Source organism: Triticum urartu, chromosome 2A, assembly GCF_056163025.1.
Source record: "Triticum urartu cultivar PI428250 chromosome 2A, HENAU_Tu73, whole genome shotgun sequence".
NCBI classification, from domain to species: domain Eukaryota; kingdom Viridiplantae; phylum Streptophyta; class Magnoliopsida; order Poales; family Poaceae; genus Triticum; species Triticum urartu.
In genome coordinates, this window is record NC_141874.1 from 85,102,304 (window position 1) to 85,129,712 (window position 27,409).

Sequence of the window (27,409 nt, forward strand, 5' to 3'; positions counted from 1 at the left end):
AGGAACAAACAAGGATATCCATAGACATAGAGTGATGCACACAAAGATGATGTCCATGAAAACTTTTAGATTACCTTGTCCCTTGTCTTACCAACAAGAGGGTTTGTGACTCCTTGAACTAGTGCAAGATGTGGAAGTTGATTGCACTTGTTCTTGCCAAAATGATAAGAGTGAAGTACGTTGGCGGAGTCACCCTCAAGAACTCTCTAGTTCTTCTTATTTTGGATCCACATCATCTTGATGGGAATCCTTGGAGTTGTAGTCGTACTTGATGAAGTGGAACTTGAAGTAGTCTTGGGAATCCACTTGACTAAGGTCTTTGGAGCTTCTTCAAATGCGTCAATTTCCTCCTGAAGCTTGTCCTTGCCTTTTTGCTTGTAGTCTTGTGGTGGAAGATCATCTTGAGTTTGTGTCCCTTTGAAAGAAGTATGCTTCTCTTGTTGAGGGACAAACTTTGTCTTGGGGTATTGATCTTCTTCCCACTCAACTCCATTGGCATTGAACTTTCGTTCAAAACCAACACCTTGATTCTTCCGGTGCATTCCTTGCTTGCGCACAATTTCCTCGAATTGCTTACTCCCGGCAAGGCTTTTGTACACTCCTTTCTCTATAATTCCCTTCAATAAGCTATTTTCTTGCTCAAGTGTAACTTGGCTAAGAGAATCATTAGTGGAATCAAGAGAGCTACAAGAGGTAACAATATTGGATTTAGCATGATCATTGTTACTACTAGAGGAAGAATCTTTCTTGTTACTAGACTTGACTTGAGGCATGTAAGTGGATAAGAGTAAATGCTTGGCAATGTAAGAAGAACTTTTCTTGCGGAGATCATCATTGATTGCCTTTAAGAACTCATGCTCTTGCTCAAGATTGAGCTTTTCAAAGCGTAATTTCTCATGAGCTCTTAAAAGTTCTCGATGATCTTCGAAGATGGTTTCATGAGCTAACTTAAGAGTGTTTAGTTCTTTAGTTAGGGCCTCAATCTTCTCCTTATCATTGTCATTCGTTTTATCTTGATTAGCATGTTTATTTGACATTTCATCATAGTATTCATCACTAGAGTTGTCAACAAGCAAATCATCACCTAACAAGTCATCTTCATCACTATTGAAATCAACATACTCGGGGTGTGTTACCTTAGGACCTTTGGCCATGAAGCATCTTCCAATTCCTTCATTTGGTGAGTCAAATATGTCGTAGGAGTTGGTTGACAGAAGTGCTAGACCGGCAACACCTTCATCTTGAGTATCTTCGGAGCCGGAGTAATAACTTCTCTCGGAGTGGCTGTCGGAGTCGGAGCCGGATACCCATTCACCAACATGAGCTTGATGTCTTCGTCTTGTGTAGCTCCTTGATGATTTTTCCTTCCTTTCTGAATCCTTGCTTCTCCGTGAGTATCTTCGTTCATAATGATCATCTCTACTCCTTCTCTCTCTTGGTGGTGATCCTTTGCTTCTTATTTTTGGAGAATCTTCTCTTCTCTTGTAGGGAGCCGTACACTCATTGGAATAGTGTCCGGGTCTTCCACAATTGTAGCAGTTTCGCTCTCGACTAGAAGATCTTTTGTCATTGTAGGACCTTGACTTGGAGCTTCTATCTTTGCTTCTACTCTTGTAGAACTTGTTGAAGTTCTTCACCATTAAGCTCAATTCTTCATTGAAGTCTTGTTTCTCACTTGATGATGTAGGGGCTTCACATGAGGCTTTATAGGCACCACTTGATTTGTTGTGAAGTTCCTCTTTATCCTTAAGTGACATCTCATGAGCAACAATTCTTCCAATCACCTCCGTTGGCTTGAGATCTTTGTAATTGGGCATCATTTGGATCAATGTGCACACGGTATCATATTTTCCATCCAAGGCTCTTAGAATCTTCTTGATGATGAATTTATCGGTCATCTCTTCACTTCCTAAGCCGGCAATCTCATTTGTGATGAGAGCAAGCCTAGAGTACATTTCAGCGACACCTTCACCATCCTTCATCTTGAACTTGTCAAGTTGGCTTTGAAGCACATCCAACTTGGATTCCTTAAAGCACATCTTCAACTTAAAGCATTATTCCGATAAGCAAAATATTTCCTTCAATTGAGAACCAAGATTTAATCAAACTAGTAGGAATCACCAATCTAAGGAGGTCGACAGAGACAAAAAAAACTTGCACCCAACTTTGCAAGGGTGTTGTCAAGCCCCTGGTCTTGCTAATTACAAGGTTAAAAGCAAATAGATAGGTAATAGTGCAGCAAGAGTAAAAGAAAATATGAAAGAGAAATTTTGTAGGAGCTTGTATTAATGAAAGAATAGACCCGGGGGCCATAGGTCCACCAGAGGCATTTTTCTCGAAACGAACACAGACGACATGGTAACAAATTACAGTTGAGCAATTGCAAAAATATCAACGAGTATGACTATGATCATTCATGGAATAATCTCTTATAGGCATTACGTCCATGACAAGTAGACTGTTAGTTCAACTGCATCTGCTGCTATTACTCCACCTCAAGACCGCTATCCAACATTTATCTCAAAGTATTAAGTTCATAAAAACGGAGTAATGCTTTAAGCAAGACGACATAATGTAGGGAGAAAGAAACCTAGCAATAAGATAAAACCCCATCGTTTTCTCCTTAGTGGCAATAATACAAATACATGCCTTGTCCCAATTATGTCACTGAGATATAGAAATTACTGCAAGATTGAACCTACTATTATGAACCACTCCCTCTGAAGATCTACCAATCAATCTTGGCCAGAGAAGGCAAAAAGATCATAAAACATACATGGCTACTTAATTATAAAACAAATAAATCTCAAAAGATTCAAATAGATTCAATGAACAATCTGATCATAAACTCACAATTCATCATGTACCAACAAACACACCGCAAAATTACAACGGATTGATCCCAATCACACAAGGAAGAATGTGAACATGGTATTGAAGATCCAAAAATAGAGAGAGAACCATCTAGCTACTACTATGGACCCGTAGGTCCTCAAGGAACTACTCACAATAGGTCCTTAAGGAACTACTCACACATGGTCATGGAGGAAGCAAGGATGATGAAGATGCCTCCTCCAATGGTTTCCCCTTCTGACAGAACTTCGAAACAGGGCTCCATATGGGATCTCTTCGGAACAAAGGCATGCAGTGGCAACATTTTTCTTCTGGAGGAATGACAGATTGTTTCGGTATTTGTAATAATTTATGGCAGTTGAATTAGGTCAAGTCGTGGCTCAGGGGGGCCACAAGCTTGGGCGACGCAACCACCCCCTAGCCGCGTCACCTGGAATTGTGGGGCCTTGGTGACTCCTCTCAGCATCCCCCAAAGCTTCTAGTGTTCCTTATGATTCATAGAAAATCGTTCAAATTGGCATCGTGTTTGGACCTTCATAGGTATTGATTTTGTGTAAAACCAAAAACAAGCAAAAAACAAGAATTGACAAATAGGCACTAGATTACTGGGTTAGCCCCGAGAAATAATATAAATTGCTATAAAAGTACATAAAAGTGATAACATAGTATTCAACAATCAAAAAATATAGACATGTTTTGAGATGTATCATCTGCCCATGGACCAGCTGCACGAGAACCTTTCCACCAAGCAACTTGATAAACCACAAGTATAGGGGATCGCAACAGTTTTCGAGGGTAGATTATTCAACCCAAAATTATTGATTCGACACAAGGGGAGCCAAAGAATATTCTCAAGTATTAGCAGTTGAGTTGTCAATTCAACCACACTTGGAAACTTAATATCCGCAGCAAAGTATTTAGTAGCAAAATAATATGATAGTAGTGGTAACGGTAGCGAAAGTAATATTTTTGATTTTATAGTGATTGTAATAGTAGCAATGGGAAAGTAAATAAGCGAAGAACAATATATGAAAAGCTCGTAGGCATTGGATCGGTGATGGAGAATTATGTCGGATGCGATCAATCATGCAACAGTTATAACATAGGGTGACATGAAACTAGCTCCAATTCATCAATGTAATGTAGGCATGTATTCCGAATATAGTCATACGCGCTTATGGAAAAGAACTTGCATGACATCTTTTGTCCTACCCTCCCGTGGCAGTGGGGTCCTATTGGAAACTAAGGGATATTAAGGCCTCCTTTTAATAGAGTACTGTAGCGACCTGACCCGAATGGATCACGTCTACTGTGCTACGGTGTCATCCCTGGATCAGTAATGCTGACACCACACAGTACATCGAGGTTTTATAGCAGAGTTGCAATCACACACTTATTACATCGATGGCTGAAAAAGAACTTATTACAATAAATATGACTTAAGGCCATATTTTAAAGATAACAGCGGAAGACTTGGAAGATAAATGGGTCCATCAACTCCAGCGGCATCACTGAGTATAGAACCACGACCTAAACACCTCAATCGTCGTCTTAAAAGTCTGCAACATTAACGTTGCAGCCCGAAAACGGGTCAGCACATGGAATATGCTGGCAAAGTAACACATAGAGAGTAATGGAATGAAACAGCTATACTATATGCATATATGGCTGGTGGAAAGCTCTATGGTTACAGTTTTGCGTAAAGCCAGTTTTTCCCTACTGCAAAGGAATAAATTTTATTTACTATCATGGTGGTTGTGAAACATTGAGAATGGTTGACAGCATTCTCAATCCCAATTAAAAGTAATTAAAACCCAATAACATTAATTAGAAGTAACATGTTGAGATTCACAATGATATTCAAGTACTAGATACTCAAGTTGTCCATAACCGGGGACACGGCTAATCATGATTAGTTTGTTACTCTGCAGAGGTTGCGCACTTTTTCCCACATGACTCGATCGCCTCCGTTTGTTTTCTCGCACTACATGGTGTTTGAGAAACGGATGACCGAGACATAGTCTTTCAGAAGCACTAGCACCTTACATGTGGGGTAGACCGGTACACCTACATCCCCTACATCTGCTAGTCCACCCCGTAAGAGTTCGCACAACTTAGTCAACTATGCCAGAGCCCATAGTAGCATGTGGCTGCACACGGAAGTTTCTAGCATGAAAGATATTATGATCCCTTTGAGCCTGGGTGGCGGTCCAAAAAAAATAGGCAAGTCCTGATAGACATCAGGTGCCTCAATCCACCCAGATGTGTGTTTAAGTTGCCACCTTAGATAAACCATTAAAATTATCAATCTCACATCTGTCATGGATATCACTCACCCAATCCACGTCTACTAGCATAGCATGGCATAATAAGTAAACGTAGAAGTAACTCCCAAAGGTTTGATAATAATACAGGTAATAGGTACTACCTCATCTACTTCCCATCCCACAGTTTAATTAGATCCTAATCATGCAGTGTGAGAGGATTGATCTAATGCAATAAAACATGGGTTGTAGAAAAGGTATGATCAAAGTGTTACTTGCCTTGCTGATGATCCGCGAGTCCTAGGGTTTCGAAGTAACAAGCGGCGCAATCTGGGTAATCTATCGCAGACAAACAACAAGCATAAAATAAGTACTCATCTAATGCACAGGTAAAACTTGAACAAGAGAACGAACCAGGTAGTTCAACTTAAGAACTCCGGTTGCAAAGAAAGAACGAAAAACAAACGGCGGAAGAAAACAACTCGGTTCTAGCAAGTTGAATCTAGGTCAAAATTTTACTGTAACAAAAGCTTGTTCAAGTTGATTAGACGGAACGGCGGTTTCGAGACGAAACTCCAGGCGCTTGAATCACCTGATTCCGATAAACGAGCGAAAAGATAGACTAGGAAGAAGATCGGATCTGAGATCGCGATCGCGGAATAAATCCGACGAAAAGAAAAAGAAGAACGGTTAAACGAACGGACGTTCGTTAACCTAGAAGAATCCGGTGATCACGTTCGTTAGGACGAACGGTCCGGCGAACGGTCCAAAGCAACTAAATCGGAGAAGAAAACGAATCCGATCTAGGGTTTCGGAGAAGAAAAACCGAACGAAAAACCGATCTAGAAAACCGGAACGGTTTAGAGAAGAAAAGAATCGGAACGATTAGAAGAAAACGATCCGAGAAAAAGAATAGATGTAGCGCGGGGCTACCTTGGCGAGGTCTCCGGTGAGGGGCTCCGGCGGCGTCGGCGTAGGGCGGCGGCGTGGGCAAGGTGCGGCGGCGGCGCGGGTGTGGGGCGGCGGCGGTAAGGTGCGGCGGCGGCGCGAGTGTGGGGTGGCGGCGCGGTGACGCAGGGCGCGGTGTGATGCGGCACGGCGGCAGTAAGGTGCGGCGGCGGTGCGGGGTGTGGGGTGGCAGCGGTAAGGTGCGGCGGCGGCGCGAGTGTGGGGTGGTGGCGCGGTGACGCAGGGCGCGGTGTGATGCGGCGCGGCGGCGGTGCAAGGCGCGGTGTGGAGGAGAGCTTTGATTTGATGTGTTTAGAGGGGGGGTGCTTGGGTATTTATATTGGGGAGGGGAGGGGTTTACTTGGGGTAGAGGACAAGGAATTAGAATAGGAGTAGGAAAGATCTAGAAAATAAACGGAGTAGGACTAAAGAAAACAAAATAAGGAAAAGGGGACAAGGGGGCGCCCTAGAATCCTAAAAGGATTCGGTCCTAGCAAGAGGTGGCGGCAGCCGACCGGCTCCTGGCTCGGCGCCTGGCGCCTGGGAGCGCGGCGGTAGGTGGCTTGGCTTGGGCCTTTGGCCCAAGGCGCTGCTCAAATTTTTTTTTTAGTTTCCTTGCGCAGAAAAAAAACAAAACAAAACAAAAAAGGGATCTAAACGAACTCCGAAAAATCTAAAGTAAATTTTCCCCGACTCCTAAAATGAGCCGAACAAAATGAACTTTTCTCCGGACCAAAAATGCAATTTTTGAAAATGCGCATTTTTCCCTATCCAAATAAAATGCAAATAAACACCGGAAAGCAAAATTGATCTATTTATTATATCTTCATTTTTCCTAAATTTGGGAAAGTCATATTATTCCCTCTCTCATATATTCTGACACCGGAAAAATTATTGAAGACAAAATAAATAAATCAAATGATCCTATTTTCAAAATTCGAGAGAACTCTCAAATATGAAAATAACGAAATCTCCAACTCTCTCCGAGGGTCCTTGAGTTGCGTGAAATTTCTAGGATCAACCAAAATGCAAGAAAATATGATATGCATATGATCTAGTGTATAACATTCCAAATTGAAAATTTGGGATGTTACAAACCTACCCCCCTTAAGATGAATCTCGCCCTCGAGATTCGGGTTGGCTAGAAAATAGGTGAGGGTGGTCTTTGAGCAAATCTTCTTCTCTCTCCCAGGTGGCTTCATCCTCTGAATGGTGGTTCCACTGAACTTTGCAAAACTTGATAACCTTGCTGCGAGTAACTCTACTGGCAACATCGAGAATCTTGACTGGCTTCTCCTCATATGTTAGGTCATCCTTTAACTGAATTGCTTCTAATGGCACTGTATCTCTTAGCGGTACCTCCGCCATCTCGGCGTGACATTTCTTCAACTGAGAAACATGGAATACATCATGAACTCCTGACAGTCCTTCTGGTAATTCCAACTTATAAGCGACTTCTCCCATACGTTTCACGATCTTAAATGGTCCAACGAAACGCGGTGCTAACTTTCCCTTAAGTCCAAAACGCTTAACTCCTCGAAGTGGGGATACTCGAAGGTAAACTCTGTCTCCGGTTTCGTAAACTGTCTCCTTGCGTTTAGAATCTGCATAGCTCTTCTGCCTGGACTGGGCTACCTTGAGCCTATCGTGAATCAACTTAACCTTCCGTTCAGACTCCTTAATCAAATCTGGTCCAAAGAATTGACGGTCTCCAACTTTGTTCCAGGACAACGGTGTCCTGCACCTCCTTCCGTATAAAGCTTCGAAAGGGGCCATCTTCAAACTGGTTTGGTAACTGTTGTTATAAGAAAACTCCGCATACGGTAAGTTTTCGTCCCAACTTGATCCATAATCTAGTGCACAAGCTCTCAGCATATCTTCCAAAATCTGATTGACTCTCTCGGTCTGTCCATCTGTCTGCGGATGAAAAGCTGTGCTGAACTCTAGTCTGGTTCCTAAAGTTTCATGCAACTGATTCCAAAACTTTGAGGTAAATTGGGTTCCTTTATCTGATACGATACTCCTCGGAACTCCATGCAAACAAACGATTCTAGTCATGTATATCCTTGCCAACTTAGCACTGGTGTAAGTGGTCTTAACTGGAATGAAATGTGCTACCTTCGTCAAACGATCAACTACTACCCATATCGAGTCATATCCGGCTTTTGTCCTGGGTAGCCCTGTGATAAAATCCATGCCTATCTTATCCCACTTCCATTCGGGTATCGGCAGTGGTTGTAACAATCCTGCTGGCTTTTGATGTTCTGCTTTTACTCTCTGACATACGTCACAAACTGCTACATACGCTGCAATATCCTTCTTCATTCCAGTCCACCAGAATGTTTCCTTCAAATCCAAATACATCTTGGTATTCCCTGGGTGAATCGAATATGGTGAATCATGTGCCTCCTGCAAAATCGATTTCCTGTTCTCCGGGTCATTGGGCACATAAACACGGTCCTCAAACCATAAGGTGTCGTGCTCATCCTCACGAAATCCCTTTGCTTTTCCTTCGCTCAATTTCTCCTTTATAGCAGCAATCTCTTTGTCAGATTTCTGAGCTTCTCTGATCTTATCCATCAATGTTGATTGAATCTCCAATGCTGCTACATAGCCTTTCGGAACTATCTCTAAGCTTAGTTCACGAAGGTTTTCTGCTAACTCCTTTGGTATTTTCCCCGTCACTAGGGTATTGACATGGCTCTTACGGCTCAATGTGTCAGCTACTACATTAGCCTTTCCGGGATGGTAATGCAATCTCATGTCATAATCCTTGATGAGCTCCAACCATCTCCTCTGTCGGAGGTTCAACTCCTTCTGAGTGAAAATGTACTTCAAACTCTTATGATCCGTGTACACCTCACAATGATTTCCAATGAGGAAATGTCTCCACGTCTTCAATGCATGCACTACGGCTGCTAACTCCAAATCATGCGTGGCATAATTCAACTCATGAGGCTTCAGTTGTCGTGATGCATACGAAACAACTCTCCCTTCCTGCATAAGCACTGCTCCAAGTCCTCGACGTGAAGCGTCGCAATACACCTCATAATCCTTGGTCTGATCTGGCAAAATCAATACTGGTGAGGTAACCAATCGTTTCTTCAACTCCTGGAAACTAGCCTCACACTCCTCAGTCCATTTGAACTTAGTATCCTTCTTCAACAATTCAGTCATAGGCTTTGCAATCTTTGAAAAGTTCTCAATGAATCTCCGGTAGTATCCTGCGAGTCCAAGAAAACTCCGGATCTCTCCAACTGTTGTTGGTGCTTCCCATTCGGTTACGGTCTCAACCTTTGTGGGGTCAACTGCTATACCTTCTCCGGATATAACGTGTCCGAGGAATCCAACTTCCTTCAACCAAAACTCACATTTGCTGAATTTGGCATATAACTGATGTTCCCTTAATTTCTCCAAAACCAAACGCAAATGTTCCTTATGCTCCTCTTCATTCTTTGAATAAACCAAAATGTCATCGATGAACACTACGACGAACTTATCCAAAAACTCCATAAACACTTTGTTCATCAGGTTCATAAAATAGGCAGGTGCGTTAGTCAATCCAAATGACATAACGGTATACTCATACAGTCCATATCTTGTGGTGAATGCTGTCTTAGGTATGTCCTACTCTCGAATCTTCAACTGATGGTACCCTGATCGCAAATCGATCTTGGAAAACACTTTAGCTCCTTGCAATCGATCAAACAGATCGTTGATCATTGGCAATGGGTACTTGTTCTTGATGGTTACTTCATTCAATCCACGATAATCAACAACCATCCTTAATGTTCCATCCTTCTTTTCCACTAGAAGTACGGGTGATCCCCAAGGTGACGAACTTGGGCGAATGTAACCTTTATCCAATAACTCCTTAATCTGATTCTTAATTTCCACCAAATCCTTTGCTGGCATCCGGTACGGTCGCTTCGATATTGGGCCTGTACCTGGCAATAACTCAATCAAAAACTCAATGTCTCTATCCGGTGGCATGCCTGGTAATTCCTCAGGAAATACATCAGGAAAATCCTTTACCACTGGTACTTCCTCCTGCACAACTCCTGATAAGCAATTCACTTGTGTCCTGTTTGGCACATGCCGGGATACATATTTGATCCTTCTTCCTTCTGGTGTGGTAAGCAAAATTGTCTTACTGGCGCAATCGATGCTTCCTCCATACATCGACAGCCAATCCATACCAAGAATCACATCCAGACCTTGGGATTCCAGAATAATTAAATCCGTTGGGAATACATGCCTTCCTATACTCAATGGTACTTGAAAACATCCTTGTCTGGCCATGTATTCTGCTCCTGGCGAGCTTACTAGCATAGGTGTTTTAAGAATCCTAGTGGGCAGGCTATACTTTTCCACAAATCCCCTTGATATGTATGAATGCGATGCACCAGTATCAAAAAGAACGAGTGCAGTAAATGACTTAACCAAAAACTTACCGATTACTGCATCGGCTGATCTTCAATCTCCTCCACATTAACGTGGTTCACCTGTCCCCTATTGAAAGGGTTCGGCTTCTTCCCAGAGCTCCCATTGCCATTTCCATTCTGGCCTTCAGGACATTCATTGGCATAATGTCCGGTCTTCGAACACTTGAAACAGGTGACTTGACTCAGGTCTCTCTTGGTTGGGGTCGATGGGATGGTCCGGTTCTGGCCGTTGCTTCCTCCATTCCCATTACCATTCTTGTGGCCATTATGATTGTGCGAACTACCTCCTCCATGGGTATGCTGAAACTGAAATCCCGGTTTAGGGGTAAAACGGGGCTTCTGCTGGGCTCCAGAGTTATACTTCCCCTGTCCATACTTCCTCTTACGGTTCTCAATCTGTTGTTGCTTCCCTTCTATCATGATGGCACGATCTACCAACTCCTGGTAGTTGTTGAAATTTGCTACCATCAACTGCATGCTTAGTTCATCATTCAATCCTTCCAGAAACTTCTCCTGCTTGGCTGCATCCGTAGCAACGTCATCTGGGGCATAACAGGCTAGGTTACTAAACTCTTCCACATACTGGCCAACAGTCCTTCCTCCTTGGCGTAAGTTGCGAAACTCACGCTTCTTTATGGCCATAGCTCCTGCTGAAACATGGGCAGTGCGGAAAGCTTGCTGAAACTGATCCCATGTGACAGTGTCAACTGGGTAAGTGGCTGTGAAATTCTCCCACCATGCTGCCGCGGGTCCGTCAAGCTGGTGTGCGGCAAACTTCACTTTCTCACCATCCGTGCATCCTGCAGTGGTCAACTCCCTTCCTATCTTGCGGAGCCAATCGTCTGCTACTATCGGCTCGGTGCTACTAGAAAACACCGGTGGATTCAGCCTAAGGAAATGGGCTAAGTGGTCAACAGGTGGTGGTGGTGGGTTGTTGTTGTTGTTCTGCTGGTTCTGAACTAACATCTGCATCAATTGATTCTGCTGCTGGATCAACTGAGTGAGCTCCGGTGGAAATCCATTGTCACGTCTCGGAGGCATCTGAGGGTTTAGAAAAGACGAGAATTAAGAATAGAGGGGGTCTAAAGGGAAAACACTACCCATATGCACATGAGGCAAAAGCACACAATTCACTTCAATCAATCAAACAAGGGCTTACAAACGGTCTAACTATCGCAAAAGTGCTCGACTATAATGTGTTTACATGGGGGAATACTACTACTATCTGGTGGTCATCTAGAAATTTGAACCGGTGGAAGACTCCATGATATCTACTCCAGCTTCGTCTTCAAAGTCGGGTTCACTTGGATCCGAATCGGTGTCGTCGATGATGATGTAGTTGTCTGGACATGCGACGTACTTGTCGTCCTCCTGGGATGCTAACTTCCTCTTGAGTTCTTCAATCTCCTGCTTAAGATCGCAATTGTGCCTTGCTAGAGCTACGATCTCGTCCATGTAGTCCTTGCGTGTAGACTTTAGTTCTCCTTCTAGCTCGATGATCCTTGCCTTCGCATTCTTCAACTCTACCATATCATTGCACATCTGGTTCTCGTGGCGTCGAATGTGCTGGTTTAACTCCTGGATGAAAGATGCAATGGATCTATCCTTCTTGGTGATGACTAACTCCCATTGTTCATCTCGGCATCCGCAAATCTGGTAGATAGTGTACTTGAGGTCTTCTTGATAAACTTCTCCAATGCGTCCTATGGTGATATGAGCTGCCATGCTCCTTCCTAGACTCCAGGTTGGTGCATTGAAAACACTATCTATGGGCTTCGTGATTGGCGCGAATGTTCTTCCCGGAACGTGAGCTTGAATCTTCCAGCGCTCGTCTTCAGGCAGAGTAGCGTTGAAGGTTCCCGTGAAGCTTGGTAATCCAATGTTCAGGTACGTGGTGACTTCCTTCAGGTGAAATCCAAATGGTGTGCCTTCATCCGGTTGAGCGTACTTAATCTTCGCGTTCGTCATCCTAATAGAGTAGAAAAGATGAGGAGTTAGAAAATGAGAAGAGAGGGGTGATCTATGGCTTTAACTTAGTGGTCGTGTCCTACAGTCAGCGTGTGCTCTGATACCATCTCTGTAGCGACCTGACCCGAATGGATCACGTCTACTGTGCTACGGTGTCATCCCTGGATCAGTAATGCTGACACCACACAGTACATCGAGGTTTTATAGCAGAGTTGCAATCACACACTTATTACATCGATGGCTAAAAAAGAACTTATTACAATAAATATGACTTAAGGCCATATTTTAAAGATAACAGCGGGAGACTTGGAAGATAAATGGGTCCATCAACTCCAGCGGCATCACTGAGTATAGAACCACGTCCTAAACACCTCAATCGTCGTCTGAAAAGTCTGCAACATTAACGTTGCAGCCCGAAAACGGGTCAGCACATGGAATATGCTGGCAAAGTAACACATAGAGAGTAATGGAATGAAACAGCTATACTATATGCATATATGGCTGGTGGAAAGCTCTATGGTGACAGTTTTGCGTAAAGCCAGTTTTTCCCTACTGCAAAGGAATAAATTTTATTTACTATCATGGTGGTTGTGAAACATTGAGAATGGTTGACAGCATTCTCAATCCCAATTAAAAGTAATTAAAACCCAATAACATTAATTAGAAGTAACATGTTGAGATTCACAATGATATTCAAGTACTAGATACTCAAGTTGTCCATAACCGGGGACACGGCTAATCATGATTAGTTTGTTACTCTGCAGAGGTTGCGCACTTTTCCCCACATGACTCGATCGCCTCCATTTGTTTTCTCGCACTACATGGTGTTTGAGAAACGGATGACCGAGACATAGTCTTTCAGAAGCACTAGCACCTTACATGTGGGGTAGACCGGTACACCTACATCCCCTACATCTGCTAGTCCACCCCGTAAGAGTTCGCACAACTTAGTCAACTATGCCAGAGCCCATAGTAGCATGTGGCTGCACACGGAAGTTTCTAGCATGAAAGATCTTATGATCCCTTTGAGCCTGGGTGGCGGTCCAAAAAAAATAGGCAAGTCCTGATAGACATCAGGTGCCTCAATCCACCCAGATGTGTGTTTAAGTTGCCACCTTAGATAAACCATTAAAATTATCAATCTCACATCTGTCATGGATATCACTCACCCAATCCACGTCTACTAGCATAGCATGGCATAATAAGTAAACGTAGAAGTAACTCCCAAAGGTTTGATAATAATACAGGTAATAGGTAATACCTCATCTACTTCCCATCCCACAGTTTAATTAGATCCTAATCATGCAGTGTGAGAGGATTGATCTAATGCAATAAAACATGGGTTGTAGAAAAGGTATGATCAAAGTGTTACTTGCCTTGCTGATGATCCGCGAGTCCTAGGGTTTCGAAGTAACAAGCGGCGCAATCCGGGTAATCTATCGCAGACAAACAACAAGCATAAAATAAGTACTCATCTAATGCACAGGTAAAACTCGAACAAGAGAATGAACCAGGTAGTTCAACTTAAGAACTCCGGTTGCAAAGAAAGAACGAAAAACAAACGGCAGAAGAAAACAACTCGGTTCTAGCAAGTTGAATCTAGGTCAAAATTTTACTGTAACAAAAGCTTGTTCAAGTTGATTAGACGGAACGGCGGTTTCGAGACGAAACTCCAGGCGCTTGAATCACCTGATTCCGATAAACGAGCGAAAAGATAGACTAGGAAGAAGATCGGATCTGAGATCGCGATCGCGGAATAAATCCGACGAAAAGAAAAAGAAGAACGGTTAAACGAACGGACGTTCGTTAACCTAGAAGAATCCGGTGATCACGTTCGTTAGGACGAACGGTCCGGCGAACGGTCCAAAGCAACTAAATCGGAGAAGAAAACGAATCCGATCTAGGGTTTCGGAGAAGAAAAACCGAACGAAAAACCGATCTAGAAAGCCGGAACGGTTTAGAGAAGAAAAGAATCGGAACGATTAGAAGAAAATGATCCGAGAAAAAGAATAGATGTAGCGCGGGGCTACCTTGGCGAGGTCTCCGGTGAGGGGCTCCGGCGGCGTCGGCGTAGGGCGGCGGCGTGGGCAAGGTGCGGCGGCGGCGCGGGTGTGGGGCGGCGGCGGTAAGGTGCGGCGGCGGCGCGAGTGTGGGGTGGCGGCACGGTGACGCAGGGCGCGGTGTGATGCGGCGCGGCGGCGGTAAGGTGCGGCGGCGGCGCGGGGTGGCAGCGGTAAGGTGCGGCGGCGGTGCGAGTGTGGGGTGGCGGTGCGGTGACGCAGGGCGCAGTGTGATGCGGCGCGGCGGCGGTGCAAGGCGCGGTGTGGAGGAGAGCTTTGATTTGATGTGTTTAGAGGGGGGGTGCTTGGGTATTTATATTAGGGAGGGGAGGGGTTTACTTGGGGTAGAGGACAAGGAATTAGAATAGGAGTAGGAAAGATCTAGAAAATAAACGGAGTAGGACTAAAGAAAACAAAATAAGGAAAAGGGGACAAGGGGGCGCCCTAGAATCCTAAAAGGATTCGGTCCTAGCAAGAGGCGGCGGCGGCCGACCGGCTCCTGGCTCGGCGCCTGGCGCCTGGGAGCGCGGCGGTAGGTGGCTTGGCTTGGGCCTTTGGCCCAAGGCGCTGCTCAAATTTTTTTTTTAGTTTCCTCGCGCAGAAAAAAAACAAAAAAGGATCTAAACGAACTCCGAAAAATCTAAAGTAAATTTTCCCCGACTCCTAAAATGAGCCGAACAAAATGAACTTTTCTCCGGACCAAAAATGCAATTTTTGAAAACGCGCATTTTTCCCTATCCAAATAAAATGCAAATAAACACCGGAAAGCAAAATTGATCTATTTATTATATCTTCATTTTTCCTAAATTTGGGAAAGTCATATTATTCCCTCTCTCATATATTCTGACACCGGAAAAATTATTGAAGACAAAATAAATAAATCAAATGATCCTATTTTCAAAATTCGAGAGAACTCTCAAATATGAAAATAACGAAATCTCCAACTCTCTCCGAGGGTCCTTGAGTTGCGTGAAATTTCTAGGATCAACCAAAATGCAAGAAAATATGATATGCATATGATCTAGTGTATAACATTCCAAATTGAAAATTTGGGATGTTACAAGTACTGGACCAAAGAATTAACACATAGTGAATACATGAACTCCTCAAACTACAGTCATCACCGGTAAGTATCCCGATTATTGTCACTTCGGGGTTAACGGATCATAACACATAATAGGTGACTGTAGAATTGCAAGATAGGATCAAGAACTCTCATATATTCATGAAATAATAATAGGTTCAGATCTGAAATCAAGGCACTCGGGCCCTAGTGACAAGCATTAAGCATAGCAAAGTCATAGCAACATCAATCTCAGAACATAGTGGATACTAGGGATCAAACCCTAACAAAACTAACTCGGTTACATGATAAATCTCATCCAACCCATCACCGTCCAGCAAGCCTATGATGGAATTACTCACGCATGGCGGTGAGCATCATGATATTGGTGATGGAGGAAGGTTGATGATGACGATGGTGACGGATTCCCCTCTCCGGAGCCCCGAACGGACTCCAGATCAGCCCACCAGAGAGAGTTTAGGGCTTGGCGGCGGCTCCGTATCGTAAACCGCGATGAATCCTTCTCTCTGAATTTTTTCTCCCTGAACACAAATATATGGAGTTGGAGTTGAGGTCAGTGGAGCGTCAGGGGGGCCATGAGGCAGGGGCGCGCCCAGGGGGGTAGGCACGCCCCCACCCTCGTGGACAGGGTGTGGGCCCCCTGATGTGGATTCTTCTCCCAGTATTTTTTATATATTCCAAAAATAATCTTCGTTGATTTTTAGGTCATTCCAAGAACTTTTATTTCTGCACAAAAATAACACCATGGCAATTCTGCTGAAAACAGCGTCAGTCCGGACTAGTTCCATTCAAATCATGCAAGTTAGAGTCCAAAACAAGGGCAAGAGTGTTTGTAAAAGTAGATACGACGGAGACGTATCAACTCCCCCCAAGCTTAAACCTTTGCTTGTCCTCAAGCAATTCAGTTGATAAACTAAAAGTGATATAGAAAAACTTTTACAAACTCTGTTTGCTCTTGTTGTTGTAAATATGTAAAGCCAGCATTCAGGTTTTCAGCAAAGATTATGAACTAACCATATTCACAATAACCTTTAGGTCTCATGTTTACTCATATCAATGGCATAATCAACTAGCGAGCAATAATAATAAATCTCGGATGACAACACTTTCTCAAAACAATCATAATATGATATAATAAGATGGTATCTCGCTAGCCCTTTCTGAGACCACAAAACATAAATGCAAAGCACCTTTAAAGATCAAGAACTGACTAGACATTGTAATTCATGGTAAAAGAGATCCAGTCAAGTCATACTCAATGTAAACTAAGAGTAATACATGCAAATGACAGTGGTGCTCTCCAATTGGTGCTTTTTAATAAGACGATGATGACTCAACATAAAAGTAAATGGATAGGCCCTTCGCAGAGGGAAGCAGGGATTTGTAGACGTGCTAGAGCTTGGTTTTGAAATAGAGATGAATAATATTTGGAGTGGTATACTTTCATTGTCAACATAACAACCGAGAGATCTCGATATGTTCCATGCTACACACATTATAGGCGGTTCCCAAGCAGAATGGTCAAGTTTATACTCCCTCACCACCAACAAGCATCAATCCATGGCTTGCCCGAAACAACGGGTGCCTCCAACTAACAACAATCCTGGGGGGTTCTGTTTGCAATTATATTGATTTGATTTGAGCATGGGACTGGGCATCCCGGTGACCAGCCATTTTCTCGTGAATGAGGAGCGGAGTCCACTCCTCTTGGGAATAACCCACCTAGCATGGAAGATACAGACAACCCTAGTTGATACATGAGCTATTCGAGCATACAAAACAAAATGTTTATTTGAAGGTTTAGAGTTTGGCACATACAAATTTACTTGGAACGGCAGGTAGATACCTTAAATAGGAAGGTATGGTGTACTCATATGGAATAACTTTGGGGTTTATGGAATTGGATGCACAAGCAGTATTCCCTCTTAGTACAAGTGAAGGCTAGAAAAAGACTGGGAAGCGACCATCTAGAGAGCGACAACAGTCATGAACATGCATTAAAATTAATCAACACCGAATACAAGCATGAGTAGGATATAATGCACCATGAACATAAACATCGTAGAGGCTATGTTGATTTTGTTTCAACTACATGCGTGAACATGTGCCAAGTTAAGCCACTCGAATCATTCAAATGAGGATACCACCCTATCATACCACATCATAACCATTTTAATAGCATGTTGGCACGCAAGGTAAACCATTATAAACTCCTAGCTAATTAAGCATGGCATAAGTAACTACAATCTCTAATTGTCATTGCAAACATGTTTCTTTCATAATAGGCTGAATCTGGAACGATGAACTAATCATATTTACAAAAACAAGAGAGGTCGAGTTCATACCAGCTTTTCTCATCTCTATCAGTTCATCATATATCGTCATTATTGTATTTCACTTGCACGACCGAATAGTGTGGATAATAATAATAGTGCACGTGCATTAGACTAAGCTGTAATCTGCAAGCATTCAATTCAAGAGAGAAGCCAAGGTAATATGGGTTCCCTGTTAGATCAACAATAATGCATATAAGAGCCACACAACATTTTCATTATGGTCTTCTCCTCTCGACCCCCAAAGAAAAGAAATAAAACAAAACTATTTACATGGGAAAGCTCCCAACAAGCAAAAGAAGAACGGGAAATCTTTTTGGGTTTTCTTTTAATTACTACTACTACAGGCATGGAAAGTAAACTAGTTAAAAGCTACAAATATTTTTTTGTTTTTTCTTAAGGTTTTTCAAACACACAAGAAGAAAGCTTAAAAAGAAAATAAACTAGCATGGATGATTCAATGAAAAAGTATGAGCACCGACAACTGGCATGAGTGTGTGAACATGAATGTAACGTCGGTGAGAAATACGTACTCCCCCAAGCTTAGGCTTTTGTCCTAAGTTACTCTAAGCCCATGGATGGCCTAGTGGATATCCAAAGTTGAAGCTAGGGTCGTACTGAGATGTATCAGCTACTGCTTAAAGAGCTACAGCTTGGAGGCGGGCTGCCTCCGTCCTCCTCTAGTACTCGTCCGCCTCCTCCCTGGTTATAACATATCTCCTTTTTGCCTGAAAGTCAAAGAAAGCAGGAGCAGGGAGAGCAACATGATAGGTGTGTCGTCTGTCAAAGATTAGTCGGTACTGGAGGGACTGATTGTTCCTCTCAACGAACTGATGACGAACCATAGCATCATAATCTAAATAAGCAGGAGGCAACTCAATATCATATCCACAAATGGGTATCTCAAGAAAATCAGCTAAACGGGTTGCATAAATTCCACCAAAGAAATCTCCATTAAGTTTGTTATTATGCAACCTACATGCAACAATGGCCCCCAAGTTATATTGTCTATCTCCTAATACAGCACTCTTGAGAACACTAAGATCTGGCACACACATGTGACATGCCTCATCCTTACCATTTATGCATCTACCTATAAAGAGAGCAAAATAATGTATAGCAGGAAAATGAATGCTCCCTATGGTAGCTTGCATGATTTCCCTAGATTCCCCCGCAGTGATACTAGCAAGAAAATCCTTATATTCAGATTTACGAGGTTCACTAACATTACCCCACTGTGGGAGTTTACAAGCAGTATTAAAATCTTCTAAGTCCATGGTATAAGATTTATCATAATGATCAAACAGGACAGTTTGAGATTTGCGTGATGATGTAAATTCAAACCTTCTCACAAATGAATCAGTGAGGTAGTTGTACTAACGGCACTTATCTTCCTCGAAGCCCTCAAGATCAGTGTTACGTGCATATGCGTCAAATTCCTCCTTGATTCCTGCTCGAACCATGAAGTCCTCTGACGGCCATTCACAAGGCCGCACTTGAGCCTCCCTTGGCAGTTCATTGTCCGGCTCGCGCATTTGCGGGCCTGGGTCCTTGTTTCCTTGAGGAACCACCTTGATACATTTTCCTAAACATATTTCTTCCTCTGAAAAATTTCTGAAATTTTTAGTGACTCAAAAATACAAGTGAACCAAACTCAACAAGATTGATAGTAACTACTCCTACAAGTGCCTAGAGGCTATATCATGCATTAAAACTGTTTTTGACCACATAAATTTGACATACAAGCTCAAGAACAGGGTCACCTAAGCAGCAAAAATTTGCAACAAATAAAGCACTAGAACAAAAACTAATTGGACCATTGGAGGAGTCACATACCAAAGAACAATCCCCCAAAGCAGTTTTGTGAGAGGAGCTTTGAGCAAGGAAATCGAAAATTGCAGCAAGATGAGCGAGAACTCGGGTTTGAGCTGGCTAGTGATTTTTTCTGGAGAAAGACGAAGTGTGTGGGTGCAAGGATAAGTGGAGGGGACCCACGTGGGGTCCACGAGGCAGGGGGTGTGCCCAGGGGGGTGGGCGCGCCCTCAACCCTCGTGGGCATGTGGCTGCTCCCCCTGCTATGTTCTCAGTGCCAGATATTCTCAAATATTCTAGAAAAAAATCATATTTCATTTTCAGGGCATTTGGAGAACTTTTATTTTCGGGGTATTTTTTATTGCATGGATAATTCAGAAAACAGACAAAAAAACTATTTTTACTTTATTTAATATAAATAACAGAAAGTAAAAGGAGGGTATAGAAGGTTGTGTTTTCTAACTTCATCCATCTCATGCTCCTCAAAAGGAATCCACTAACAAGGTTGATCAGGTCTTGTTAACAAACTCATTTCGAATAACATGAAACCAGAGAAATTTTGAATAACACTAGGTTACCTCTACGGGGATATGCACATCCCCAACAATAAGAATATCATATTTCTTCTTGACAGTAGGAAGAGGAAATTCAAAACCTCCAATAGTGATTGTTGAAATTTTTCCAATAGAATTTATACTGTGGACTTGAGGTTGTTTCCTCGGAAAGTGTGTCGTATGCTCATTACCATTAACATGAAAAGTGACATTGCCTTTGTTGCAATCAATAACAGCCCCTGCAGTATTCAAAAAGGGTCTACCAAGGATAATCGACATACTATCGTCCTCGGGAATATCAAGAATAACAAAGTCCATTAAAATAGTAACGTTTCCAACCACAACTAGCACATCCTCACAAATACCGACAGGTATAGCAGTTGATTTATCAGCCATTTGCAAAGATATTTCAGCGGGTGTCAACTTATTCAAATCAAGTCTACGATATAAAGAGAGAGGCATAACACTAACACCGGCTCCAAGATCACATAAAGCAGTTTTAACATAGTTTCTTTTAATGGAGCATGGTATAGTTGGTACTCCTGGATCTCCTAGTTTCTTTGGTATTCCACCCTTAAAAGCGTAATTAGCAAGCATGGTGGAAATTTCAGCTTCCATTATCTTTATTTTATTAGTAACAATATCTTTCATGTACTTAGCACAAGGATTCATTTTAAGCATATCAGTCAAACGCATAGGCAAAAAGATAGGTCTAATCATTTCAGCAAAGCGCTCAAAATCCTCATCATCTTTTTTCTTGGATGGTTTACGAGGAAAAGGCATGGGTTTCTGAACCCACGGTTCTCTTTCTTTACCGTGCTTCCTAGCAACAAAGTCTCTCTTATCATAATGTTGATTATTTGATTGTGGGTTATCAAGATCAACATCAGGTTCAATTTCTACATCATTATTATTGCTAGGTTGAGCATCAACATGAACATCATCATTAACATTATCACTAGGTTCATGTTCATTATCAGATTGTGTTTCAGCATCAGAAATAGAAATATCATTGGGATTCTCAGGTGTGTCAACAACAGGTTCACTAGAAGCATGCAAAGTCCTATCATTTTTCTTTTCTTCCTCTTAGAAGGACTAGGTGTATCAACATTAGTTCTCTGAGAATCTTGCTCAATTCTCTTAGGGTGGCCCTCAAGATACAAGGGTTCCTGAGTCATTTTACCTCCTCTAGTCATAAATCTAACATCATTATCATTTTTCCTATTATTTAATTCATTGAGCAAATCATTCTGAGCTTTAAGTACTTGTTCTACTTGAGTGGTAACCATAGAAGCATGTTTACTAATAAGTTTAAGTTCACCTTTAACTCTAGACATATAATCACTCAAGTGTTCAAGCATATCAACATTGTGTTTCAATTGTCTACCAACATAAGCATTGAAGTTATCTTATTTAACAATAAAGTCATCAAACTCATCCAAGCATTGGCTAGCAAACTTAGTAAAAGCGATTTCACATTTATCAAATCTATAGAGAGAATTTACCTTTACTACCTGTGTCGGGTTATCAAGACCATGTATTTCTTCAATAGGTGGTAAATTCTTAACATCTTCAGCTTTAATACCTTTTTCTTTCATAGATTTCTTTGCCTCTTGCATATCTTCAGGACTGAGAAATAGAATACCCCTTTTCTTCAGAGTTGGCTTAGGAGTTGGTTCAGGAAGTGTCCAATTATTTTCATTAGTCAACATATTATTCAATAGCAATTCAGCTTGATCAATAGTTCTTTCCGTGAAAACACAACCAGCATAACTATCCAGGTAATCTCTAGAAGCATCGGTTAGTCCATTATAAAAGATATCAAGTATTTCATTTTTCTTGAGAGGATGATCAGGCAAAGCATTAAGTAATCGGAGAAGCCTCCCCCAAGCTTGTGGGAGACTCTCTTCTTCAATTTGCAAAAAAAATTATATTTCCATCAAAGGAGCTCGTTTCTTATGAGCGGGGAAATATTTAGCAGAGAAGTAATAAATCATAGCATGGGGACTACGCACACAACCAGGATCAAGAGAATTAAACCATGTTTTAGCATCACCCTTTAATGAGAACGGAAACAACTTAAGGATAAAGTAATAGCGAGTTTTCTCATCATTAGTGAACAGGGTGGCTATATCATTTAATTTAGTAAGATGTGCCACAACAGTTTTAGATTCATAGCCACAAAAAGGATCAGATTCAACCAAAGTAATTAACTCAGGGTCGATAGAGAAATCATAATCCTTATCAGTAATAAAGATAGGTGAAGTAGCAAAGCATGGTCATATTTCATTCTAGCATTCAAAGACTTTTCTTTAAGCTTAGCTAATAATTTCTTAAGATCAGATCTATCATTGCAAGCTAAGAAGTCTCTAGCAGTTTCTTCATCCATAACATAACCCTCAGGCACAACAGGCAATTCATATCTAGGGGGGAATCTTCATCATCACATTCATCAATATTATCAGTTTCAACAATTTCATTCTCTCTAGCCCTAGCAAGTTGTTCATCAAGAAATTCACCTAGTGGCACGGTATTATCAAGCATAGCAGTAGTTTCATCATAAGCATCATGCAAAGCAGAAGTGGCATCATCAATAACATGCAACCTATCAGAACATGTGTAGGTGTCGCAAGTTTACTCAAAACAGAAGGTGAATCAAGTGCAAAGCTAGATGGCAGTTCCTTGCCTCCCCTCGTAGTTGAGGGAAAAATCTTAGTTCTTTGATCTTTCAAGTTCTTCACAATGATAAGCAGATATAAATCCCAAGTGACTCAAAGAATAGAGCTATGCTCCCTGGCAACGGCGCGAGAAAATAGTCTTGATAACCCACAAGTATAGGGGATCGCAATAGTTTTCAAGGGTAGAGTATTCAACCAAAATTTATTGATCCGACACAAGGGGAGCCAAAGAATATTCTCAAGTATTAGTAGCTGAGTTGTCAATTCAACCACACTTGGAAACTTAATATCTGCAGCAAAGTGTTTAGTAGCAAAGTAATATGATAGTAGTGGTAACGGTAGCAAAAGTAATATTTTTGGTTTTATAGTGATTGTAACAGTAGCAACGGGAAAGTAAATAAGCGAAGAACAATATATCAAAAGCTCGTAGGCATTGGATCGGTGATGGAGAATTTTGTCGGATGCGATCAATCATGCAACAGTTATAACATAGGGTGACACAGAACTAGCTCCAATTCCTCAATGTAATGTAGGCATGTATTCCGAATATAGTCATACATGCTTATGGAAAAGAGCTTGCATGACATCTTTTGTCCTACCCTCCCGTGGCAGCGGGGTCCTATTGGAAACTAAGGGATATTAAGGCCTCCTTTTAATAGAGTACCGGACCAAAGCATTAATACATAGTGAATACATGAACTCCTCAAACTACGGTCATCACCGGTAAGTATCCCGATTATTGTCACTTCGGGGTTAACGGATCATAACACATAATAGGTGACTGTAGACTTGCAAGATAGGATCAAGAACTCTCATATATTCATGAAAACATAATAGGTTCAGATCTGAAATCATGGCACTCGGGCCCTAGTGACAAGATTTAAGCATAGCAAAGTCATAGCAACATCAATCTCAGAACATAGTGTATACTAGGGATCAAACCCTAACAAAACTAACTCGATTACATGATAAATCTCATCCAACCCATCACCGTTCAGCAAGCCTACGATGGAATTACTCACGCATGGCGGTGAGCATATGAAATTGGTGATGGAGAAAGGTTGATGATGACGATGGCGATGGATTCCCCTCTCCGGAGCCCCGAACGGACTCCAGATCAGCCCTCCCGAGAGAGTTTAGGGCTTCGCGGCTGCTCCGTATCGTAAAACGTGATGAATCCTTCTCCCTGATTTTTTCTCCCCGAACACAAATATATGGAGTTGGATTTGAGGTCGATGGACCATCAGGGGGCCCACGAGGCAGGGTGGCGCGCCCAGGGGGTAGGCACGCCCCCCACCCTCATGGACAGGGTGTGAGCCCCCTGACGTGGATTCTTCTTCCAGTATTTTTTATATATTCCAAAAATAATCTCCGTTGATTTTCAGGTCATTTCGAGAACTTTTATTTCTGCACAAAAATAATACCATGGCAACTCTGCTGAAAACAGCGTCAGTCCGGGTTAGTTCCATTCAAATCATGCAAGTTAGAGTCCAAAACAAGGGCAAAAGTGTTTGTAAAAGTAGATACGACGGAGACGTATCACAACTCAGATCAAATTCTTATGGCATTCGTCAATACTGAGATGGATCTAAGTGATAACCCACAAGTATATGGGATCGCAACAGTTTTCGGGGGTAGAGTATTCAACCCAAATTTATAGATTCGACACAAAGGGAGCCAAAGAATATTTGAAGGTATTAGCAGCTGAGTTGTCAATTCAACCACACCTGGAGATTAATTATCTGTAGCAAGTAATCAGTAGCAAGGTAATATGATAGTTTTGATGGTAGTGACAGCAACAACGGTAATGGTAACAGTGATAGAAGTAATTTTGTAGCAAGTGTAACAGTGATGATAGCAGTAGTAACTTAGCAAGAACAATATAAGATAAATTTGTAGGCATTGGATCGGTGACTTGTTGGATGATATTCATCATGAGACAGTTATAACCTAGGGTGATACGACACTAGCTCCAGTTCGTCAATATAATGTAGGCATGTATTCCGTAAATAGTCATACGTGCTTATGGAAAGAACCCTCCGATAAATAAGAGTGTCAAACCCAACGAGGAGCTAAAGGCAGAACAAATATTCCCTCAAGTTCTATCGACCACCGATACAACTCTACGCACACTTGACGTTTGCTTTACCGAAAACAAGTATGAAACTAATTTGTAGGTGTGATGCTAGAACTACTTTGCAAGAATAAAACTAGAAGTACTTTGCAAGATAATAAAAGTTAGGTGATACATCTACAATGTATCTATAATTTTTTATTGTTGCATGCTGTTTTATTATCAATCTTGGATGTTTTATAGTCATTTTATATCATTTTTTTGGTACTAACCTATTGACATAGTGCCATGTGCCAGTTGCTGTTTTTTCCATGTTTTTTATATCGCAGAAAATCAATATCAAACGGAGTCCAAATGCCATGAAACTTTACGGAGATTTTTTATGGGCCAGAAGGAAGGCAATGGGCCCTGGTTGCACCTCGCGTGCCCCCCGGACCACCTCTTTGCTCTATAAATACCCCAAAAATACCAGAACCCTAGGGAGTCGACGACATTTCATCTAGCTGCCGCAGAGTCCAGAATCACCAGATCCAATCCAAACACCATCTCGGATGGGGTTCACCACCTCCATTGGTGCCTCTCCGATGATGCGTGAGTAGTTCTTTGTAGACCTTCGGGTCCGTAGTTAGTAGATAGATGGCTTCATCTCTCTCTCTCTCTTGATTCTCAATACAATGGTCTCTTGGAGATCCATATGATGTAACTCTTTTGCGGTGTGTTTGTTGGGATCGATGAACTTTGAGTTTATGATCAGATCTATGTTTTTATATCCATGAAAGTATTTGAGTTTCTTTGATCTCTTTTATGCATGATCTCTTATAGCCTCGTATTTCTTCTCCGATATTTGGGTTTTGTTTGGCCAACTTGATCTATTTATCTTGCAATGGGAAGAGGTACCCGGTAGTGGGTTCGATCTTACGGTGCTTGATCCCGGTGATAGAAAGGGAACCGACATGTATGTATCGTTGCTACCATGGATAAAAAAACAAGATCTATATCTACCGCCATATAGATAAACGAATCTTGTCTACATCATTTCATCGTTCTTATTGCATTACTCTGTTTTTCCATGAACTTAATACACTAGATGCATGCTGGATAGCGGTCGATGTGTGGAGTAATAGTAGTAGATGCAGGCAGGAGTCGGTCTACTAATCTTGGACGTGATGCCTATGTAATGATCACTGCTTGGATATCGTCATAATTATTTGAAGTTCTATCAATTGCCCAACAGTAATTTGTTTACCCACTGTTTGTTATTTTTCTCGAGAGAAGCCACTAGTGAAACCTACGGCCCCCGGGTCTTCTTTCTCATATATTTGGCTTGCAATCTACTTTTCCTTTGCATTTTTATTCGGATCTATTAAACCAAAAATCCAAAAAGACCTTGCTGCAATTAATTTTATTTGGCGTTCGATCTATCAATATTTACACCTTTATCTCCCATCACAGGCCGTTTCTGGCGCCATACCCCAAAAGGGATTGACAACCCCTTTAACACGTCGGGTTGCTAGGTGTTGTTATTTGTGTGCAGGGGCTTATTACGTTGTGTTGCTTGGTTCTCCTACTGGTTCGATAACCTTGGTTTCATAACAGAGGGAAATACCTACCGTCGATGTGCTACATCATCCCTCCATCTCTAGGGAAATACCGACGTAGTTCCAGCTACCATCAAGGAGAATTTCTGGCGCCATTGCCGGGGGGATCTTCAACATAACCAGGTTCCTAATCACAAATCTTATCGCCTTGCAATTTACATTATTTGCCATTTGCCTCTCGTTTTCCTCTCCCCTACTTCACAAAAATTTGCTGTTTTATTCGTCCCTCTTGTTCCGTTCGCCGTTTTCTTGCCGAATCTGTTTTTGAGTGCAATCTTATTGTGTGGTCATCATGACTCAAGAGAACACCAAGTTATGTGATTTCTCAAATACCAACTACAATGATTTTATTGGCACCCTGCTTGCTCCTCCCGCCACTAGTGCGGAGACTTGTGATATTAATACTGCTTTGTTGAATCTTGTTATGAAAGACCAATTTTCCGGTACTCCTAATGAGGATGTCGCGTCCCATCTTAATACCTTCGTGGAATTATGCGATGTGGACAATGATTTGGTCAAGATGAAATTATTTCTGTTCTCTTTGTGTGATTCTGCAAAAATTTGGTTCTCTCCTTTGCCTCGCAAAAGTATCGATTCTCGGAATAAGTGCAAAGATGCTTTTATCACTAAGTATTTTCCTCTCGCAAAAATTATTTCCCTTAGAACCCAGATCATGAATTTCAAGCAATTTGAACATGAGCATGTTGTGCAATCTTGGGAAAGGGTGAAAATGATGCT